General features: G+C 39.4%; 1 protein-coding gene across 1 annotated transcript in view; it reads left to right on the top strand.

The window, feature by feature from the left end:
* The window catches only part of RPL24 (ribosomal protein L24), a 47,708-nt gene that overhangs the window by 31,902 nt on the left and 7,906 nt on the right, over positions 1-7,900 (top strand). The window lies entirely within an intron of this gene.

The raw sequence follows: 7,900 nt of genomic DNA, 5'->3' as shown, positions 1-7,900 counted from the left end.
CGAAACCCAGGTTAGAATCTAAGCAGCAATGAGTTTGGGAAACCTGGTCAACTCCCTAATTTGGCAGAGAAGCAAACTATTATTAAATGATCATTTCGCTCTCTTTTCTAGATGTTTTAGAAATTTGACACTTTTATCATCGGAATGACTATAAGGTCTCTACTCTATGCAGACCGAATTTGAGGACTTACTGCTAAAAGTTTAGCAATGGGCGGGGGCGGGCGGTGCGGGGTAGGGTAGGAGAGGTGCTGCCCCCTTTATTGACATTTCTGAATAAGTTCAAAGTGTTCAACTCTGCTATAGAGGATTTTGTTTAGTCAAAATCGATACGTCTTATTTAAAATTTAGTTAAAGCATGTTGGGATAGAAGCTTTTATACAGTATCAAATATTTAAGTAGTTGTTCTTGAATAGTTAACAGAACTTTAGACCTAGAGGTGTATTTAATAAGTATTGAGTGAGTGAGTGTGAAGTCACTCAGTCGTGTCCGACTCTTTGTGACCCCATGGTACTTAGCCCACCAGGCTCCTCTGTCCATGGAATTTTTTAGGCAAGAGTACTGGAGTGGGTTGCCATTTCCTTCTCCAGGGGATCTTCCCAACCCAGGGATTGAACCTGGGTCTCCCGCATTGTAGGCAGATGCTTTACCATGGAAGCCCGTTATAATAAGTATAAAACTCAGAATTTTTCCAAGCAGTATACAAAAGAAGTTTACAGTAAAGTCTCCAAACTAAAAAATTACACTGCCTTACTGTAGGGGACTTTTGATATGACTATTAACATGCTAACTAGTGTGATTGTAACTATGAACTCAATAAGCTTTCAGGGAATGGAGAAAGAAATAGAAACTATAATCTTCAGAGAAGACTTGAAGGAGGAAGTGAAATGGAGCTAAGGCTTAAAAGATGGGTGGACTCTAAACAGTTCAGAAGTACAAGATGAAAAGACAGCACAGACTGCACGTGGAGGCAGGTGGTAATGAAACTAATCTGATGGCACCCGACAATGTGGAGCTTCCAATTTCCACTACCTACTCCTTCACTCCCTCTTGCAATCTTTATTCTGAATTTCCGTCTTTCTGAGACAGCCATGTCCAACATCTCTGATAATTTGTTTGAAAAAAATCCCTGTAACTCATGCTTCTAGGTTTCCAGGCAATTGATTCTGTGAGCATTCCCTCCTTCCTGGATCCTCCTTCTCTCTGACTACAGCTGCTTTAATTTAAAATAAATAAATAAACAAACCCTGTTTCCCACTGTGTTAGTCTGAAGACAAATTTCCTAGCTCTCAAGAGGGAATTAAGACTAGGAATTTTTTTCCTTCTAACCAAGAACCCCCTTATGTAGAAAGCACAGTCTTACTATACAGGTATAAGAAAAATGTAAGCCTGAATTCTTTCTCCTACTAACCTTTGTTCCCTGGAACAGTCGGTGAAGTCTGAGGTGAATTTCTAGCTCATGGAACAAGAAAGGGTTCACAGTTTTCTCCAACTTTGCAGGGTAGTGACTTGGGAGGGGGCTCCTGGAAGCCCAGAAGGTATTTGAGGAGCACAGGTTTCTGCTAGTTTACAGCAATAGCACAACCAGAGTTTGGTTTGGTTTGTCTGACCTGGTTTCTTGAGAAAAGGGCCAAAGAACTCACTTTATGGGGTTAACTGAGTATAGTCATAGCTCCTAAAGAGAGCAGCCATAGTCCCTGGGCAGAGTCTCACATGCCCAAGTGAACCAGCAACACTTTATAATCATACCACAGACATTTTTGTACTTCAGCCTTTGCATCCAAAATCAAATTGCTACACTTTAACTAAATTGCTTCATTTTGTATATTCCTTAAACCCTGCAATGCACTCTCCAGGCAATTTGGAGAATTCTACTGAACAAGGCCATGAACTTCTCAACAAGGCAGCATTTCTTGGCTGGCCCAGAAACCCACAAGAAAGACTTTCCCTCCTATCAGCCCAGTATACTTGATTTCTGCAACAGCTGATCGCCTTGACTCATCTTCCCCATCTCTAATTCATCTGCCCATTGCTACTAGCATGATTTAAGTAAAACAACACATTTTATCATATTAATTCCCTCCTCAAAAACTTCTCTCTTGAAATTTAACTTTCTAGGTCAACCATAACCTGGCCTCACCCTACTTCCCACTATTCATTCCACTAGTTTTCACTTGGTGCTTTTGATTGAGGGACTGACAAAATGAAACTTGTGTTTCAGAAAGGTTAAATTGCTCATATGACAAGAATGAATTGAAAGGTAGAATAGTGGTAGGAAGGAGACTGTTGGAATAGGAGATGGTAACCTTTTACAGAGTAGTTTCAGGAGAGTACTATGTACAAGTTAAAATAACATGAAGTTAAGAGACTAGGTAGACAGAAAACTGGAACAACATTTTGGATAGTGCCATTCTCTTGACAAACAAAAGAGATTTTTCTAATTAGGGTGAGAATTTATATTTGAAAGAAGTATAATAACTTCAAAGTTTTAAAACTAAGATGTTATTAATCTAAAGAATTTTGACACTGTAAACATTTTGCAAATGTGCCTTTTTACAATAAAAGCTTTTTATCTGATTTATGTTTTTTTATGTGACTTTTTGTGTTTATGTGAAGATTTGTAGTTCAGTCGCTCAGTTGTGTCTGACTTAGTGACCCCATGGACTGCTGCACGCCACATTTCCCTGTCCTTTACCATGTTATTAATATAAAGAATTTTGACACTGTAAACATTTTGCAAATGTGCCTTTTTACAATAAAAGCTTTTTATCTGATTTATGTTTTTTTATGTGACTTTTTGTGTTTATGTGAAGATTTGTAGTTCAGTCGCTCAGTTGTGTCTGACTTAGTGACCCCACGGACTGCAGCACGCCACATTTCCCTGTCCTTTACCATGTTCCGGAGCTTGCTCAATCTCATGTCCATTGAGTCGGTGATGCCATCCAACCATCTCATCCTCTGTTGTCCCCTCTCTTCCTGCCTTCAATGTTTCCCAGCATCAGGGTCTTTTCCAAGAGTCGGCTCTTTGCATCAGGTGGCCAAAGTGTTGGAGCTTCAGCTTCAGCATCAGTCCTTCCAAAGAGTATTCACGGTTGATTTCCTTTAGGATTGACTGGTTTAATCTCCTGGCAGCTCAAGGGACTCTCAAGAGTCTTCTCCAACACCACAGTTCAAAAGCATCAATTCTTTACTGCTCAGCCTTCGTTATGGTCCAACTCTCACAACCGTACATGACCACTGGAAAAACCATAGCTTTGACTATACAGACCTTTGTCAGGAAAGTAATGCCTCTGCTTTTTAATACACTATCTAGGTTTGTCACAGTTTTTCTTCCAAGGAGCAAGTGCCTTTTAATTTCATGGCTTCAGTCACCATCTGCAGTGATTTAGGAGCCCAGGAAAATAAAGTTTTACTTATCACTTTGTCTCTCACTGAATTCTTTATACGATGACACATCAAGAACCTGAGGTTCATTATGTCCTGAGACCAGGTGTGATCTTAGTTAAAAGACCATGGGTTCAAGTCCCAATCTGATTTACACGATTTCAGAACCAGTGAATGATTGCCAGCCCACCATTCTCCAAAGCAGTGAGATTACAGGAAGGCTATCAGAACAGTCTTAAAGCATCAGTCCTAAATAGCATGAAATATCAGGGCCAAAATAATGTAGAAGAGTTCGCCATCTGAAGATGAGATACTAATCACTTGTGTTCCTCCTAAATATCAGCTAAAATCTGAGAAAGAGAAGAGGTGAAAGTATAAATAAATTTCAAAAATAAAGTTACTGTGATATACTTTTCAGATGTCTTTATCAAACTGGGAAGAAGCTGACTTTTATTTAAAAGAATAATAAACTTAAAAAAATTTTTTTTTAAAGAATAATAAAGGAATCCTTGACAGTTTTATTTAGAGTGCTTCCAAAAGTCAGTGAAACCTATGTAAATGATTTATCATATTTCCAGTTGAAAATTAAGCAAATGTTTAAATAAAATGTAATTTTAATTTATACTTGGAAGACTAAGGTCTTAAAAGCTCAAAAAGTTCATTTCTATAAAAGTGGTAGTTTTACTTTCTATCCTCCCTCCCAACTTAATTCATTTTTTTAAAAAAAAAATGGTGTAACTGTTAATTTTATGTGTCAACTTGGCTGGGCCATAGTACCCAGATACATGATCAAACATTATTTTGGATGCCTTCTGTGAGTGTTTTGGGATAAGATTTACATTTAAACTGGCAGACTGTCCTCCATAATGTGGGTCAGCCTCATCCAATCAGCTGCAGATCTAAATATTTAGAACAAAAGACTGACCTCCAGGAACAGCAAGGAATTCTCAGGCAGACAGGCTCTGGACTTGAACTACAACACTGGTTCCTTGCACGGTCTCCAACCTGCCTGCAAACCCTGCCGATTTTTTAAACCCTAGGCTTCATAATCATGCGAGCCAGTTCCTTAAAAGAAACCTCTTCTTATATTTGTGCACATGGAGAACCCTGACTAATAAAGGGGGGAGAGAAGTATTCAACTTCCAATTAGATATCAAATACTGAAGTCTTCATTCGGTAATTATATATGATTGTCCGCCTCATTTGGGGTTCCATTGACATCAGCCAGAGATAGGACAAATTTGGCCAATTCAGAGAAAAATTTCTCTGAAGAGAAAGAAAATTCAGAGTAACAGTAAATTATGTGTCTCTCATATAGGGCATATGCCAGTGTTGCTGATACAAGTGATCTAACTATAGTAATTATCGGAATAGCTTTCCTACATAGTTATTTGAGCTCAGAATGTTACAAAAGTTTTCAAGAGTTCGCAAAAAATAACCTCCAAAGGAGTCTAAATATATCTTTAGTTGTTCTCTTTGTCCTTCAGGATATATTTTCTATTTTAAAACAATGCAGCATGTATCAGCTTTAAAGAAAAAAAAAGTTACTGTAAAAATCTTAGAAAATACAGTCAAGCAAAAAGTAAATATAAAAATCTTCCATAATTCCCCTACTCAGAGATAATCACTGGTAACATGTTAGTGTGTTTCCTTTTAAACTATTTTTATCCACTGGACTCCCTGCCTCTGTATTTTAACAAAAATGGATATATACTGTACATGGATTTGGGACTGGTATTTTCATGTAACATGTTTTATAAATTTCCCTGTGACTTCAGTTCAGTTAAGTTGCTCAGTTGTGTTCGACTCCTTGCGACCCCATGGACTGCAGCACGCCAGGCCTTCCCTGTCTATCACCAACTCCCGGAGTTTATTCAAATACATGTCCACTGAGTGATGGACATGTGATGCCATCCAACCATCTCATCCTCTGTCATCCCCTTCTCCTCCTGCTTTCAATCTTCCCCAACATCAGGGTCTTTTCCAATGAGTCAGTTCTTCGCATGAGGTGGCCAAAGTATTGGCGTTTCAGCTTCAGGATCAGTCCTTCCAATGAATATTCATGACTGATTTCCTTTAGGATGGACTGCTTGGATGTCCTTGCAGTTCAAGGGACTCTCAAGTGTCTTCTCCAGCACCACAATTCAAAAGCATCAATACTTTGGCCCTCAGTTTTCTTTATAGTCCAACTCTCACATCCATACATGACTACTGGAAAAACCATAGCTTTGACTAGACGGACCTTTGTTGGCAAAGTAATGTCTCTGCTTTTGAATATTCTGTCTAGGTTGGTCATAACTTTTCCTCCAAGGAGCAAGTGTCTTTGAATTTCATGGCTGCAGTCACCATCTACAGTGATTTTGGAGCCCCTCAAAATAAAGTCTGTCACTGTTTCCATTGTTTCCCCATCTATTTCCCATGAAGTGATAGGACCAGATGCCATGATCTTAGTTTTATGAATGTTGAGTTTTAAACCAACTTTTTCACTCTCCTCTTTCACTTTCAATAAAAGGCTCTTTAGTTCCTCTTTGCTTTCTGCCATAAGGGTGGTGTCATCTGCATATCTGAGGTTATTGATATTTCTCCCAGCAATCTTGATTCCAGCTTGGGCTTCATCCAGCCCAGCATTTCTCATGATGTACTCTGCATATAAGGTAAATAAGCAGGGTGACAATATACAGCCTTGACGTATTCCTTTCCCTATTTGGAACCAGTCTGTTGTTCCACATTCAGTTCTAACTGTTGCTTCTTGACCTGCATACAGATTTCTCAGGAGGCATGTCAGGTGGTCTGGTATTCCCATCTCTTTCAGAATTTTCCAGTGTGTTGTGATCCACACAGTCAAAGGCTTTGGCACAGTCAATAAAACAGATATTTTTCTGGAACTCTCTTGTTTTTTCGATGATTCAGTGGATGTGGGGAATTTGATCTCTGGTTCCTCTACCTTTTCTAAATCCAGCTTGAACATCTGGAAGTTCATGGTTCACATACTGTTGAAGCCCAGCTTGGACAAGTTTGAGCATTACTTTGCTAGCGTGGGAGACGAGTACAATTGTGTGGTAGTTTGAACATTCTTTGGCATTACCTTTCTTTGGGATTGGAATGGAAACTGACCTTTTCCAGTCCTGTGGCCACTGCTGAGTTTTCCAGATTTGCTGACATATTGAGTGTAGCACTTTAACAACATCATCTTTTAGGATGCTGCACTCAAGTTCTGCTGCTGCTGCTGCTAAGTCACTTCAGTCATGTCCGACTCAGTGCGACCCCATAGATGGCAGCCCGCCAGGCTCCCCATCCCTGGGATTCTCCAGGCAGGAGCACTGGAGTGTGTTACCATTTCCCTCTCCAATGCATGAAAGTAAAAAGTGAAAGTGAAGTCACTCAGTCGTGTCCAACTCTTAGCGACCCCATGGACTGCAGCCTACCAGGCTCCTCCGTCCATGGGATTTTCCAGGTAAGAGTACTGGAGTGGGGTGCGATTGCCTTCTCCGCATTGAAGTTCTACCCTCAGTCTATTTAGAAAAATTCATCTAAGTACACCAGGTATTCTCAACAGCTGGTCAGAATTGGTCAGGCTGTCACAGTCCTTCTCTTTCCTTTAGTTCTTTAATTCTATTCAGATCTGTTAATTCATTCCTGAGAAAGTTTCCAACAGATGTGCCACTTTCTTAATATTAGTCAGCAACCTTGCTGGACTTTCCATATCTCTTCTACCACATTTTTAGGGTGAGTTGCTTATACAGAGTGTCCAGGAGAGGCAAATTTCCTACTTTACCCATCCTGACTTCTTGTGGTTGAACTAATAATAAAATTAACACACAACAGATAAACAGGAGAAAAACAAATTTAATTCATGTGCACAGAGTTCTCACATAGAGTTAAGTCCTAAGTAAGAAGTGGCCAAAGCAGACAGCTTTTATATTTTTTAGACAAAGGAACAATAAAAATTAGTAAGGAATTTAAGCAAAGCTTGGGCTTTGAGTAGTAAATTAGTAAAGAAATATCAAAGTCTGCTTATACAAAATTCTCTGCCATGAATTCCCTGTCTCTGGTAATAATGATGTCTTCCTACCTTTGCTACTGTACAGCAATAAAGTATTTATTTCCTTTTATTTCCTGCTTTCAGGGGGACAGACAGGAAGCTCAAAGTAACCTTCTTGCACCTACCAGTTTTCAAGTAAACTGAATTCAAACTAATCCGTATGTTATTGAGGCATAATTTGGAGCAACCTGCCCTGAGCTCCAACTAGCAGCGTAAATCAATCATTGTATTTGTTTTCTAGTCAAGTATCGTCTCCTACACAATTCATGGATTGCCTTTTGCCACTCTCCATCAAATGCTGAACTATAGCCTTGGAGTACAAAATGAAGCAGGGCAAAGGCTGACAGAGTTTTGTCAAGAGAATGCACTGGTCATACCAAATGACCTCTTCCAACAACACAAGAGAAGACTCTACACATGGACATCACCGGATGGTCAATATTGAAATCAGATTGGTTATATTCGTTGCAGCCAAAG

This window comes from Bos indicus, chromosome 1, assembly GCF_029378745.1.
Source record: "Bos indicus isolate NIAB-ARS_2022 breed Sahiwal x Tharparkar chromosome 1, NIAB-ARS_B.indTharparkar_mat_pri_1.0, whole genome shotgun sequence".
Taxonomy (NCBI): domain Eukaryota; kingdom Metazoa; phylum Chordata; class Mammalia; order Artiodactyla; family Bovidae; genus Bos; species Bos indicus.
This window is presented reverse-complemented; position numbering and strand designations above follow the sequence as displayed.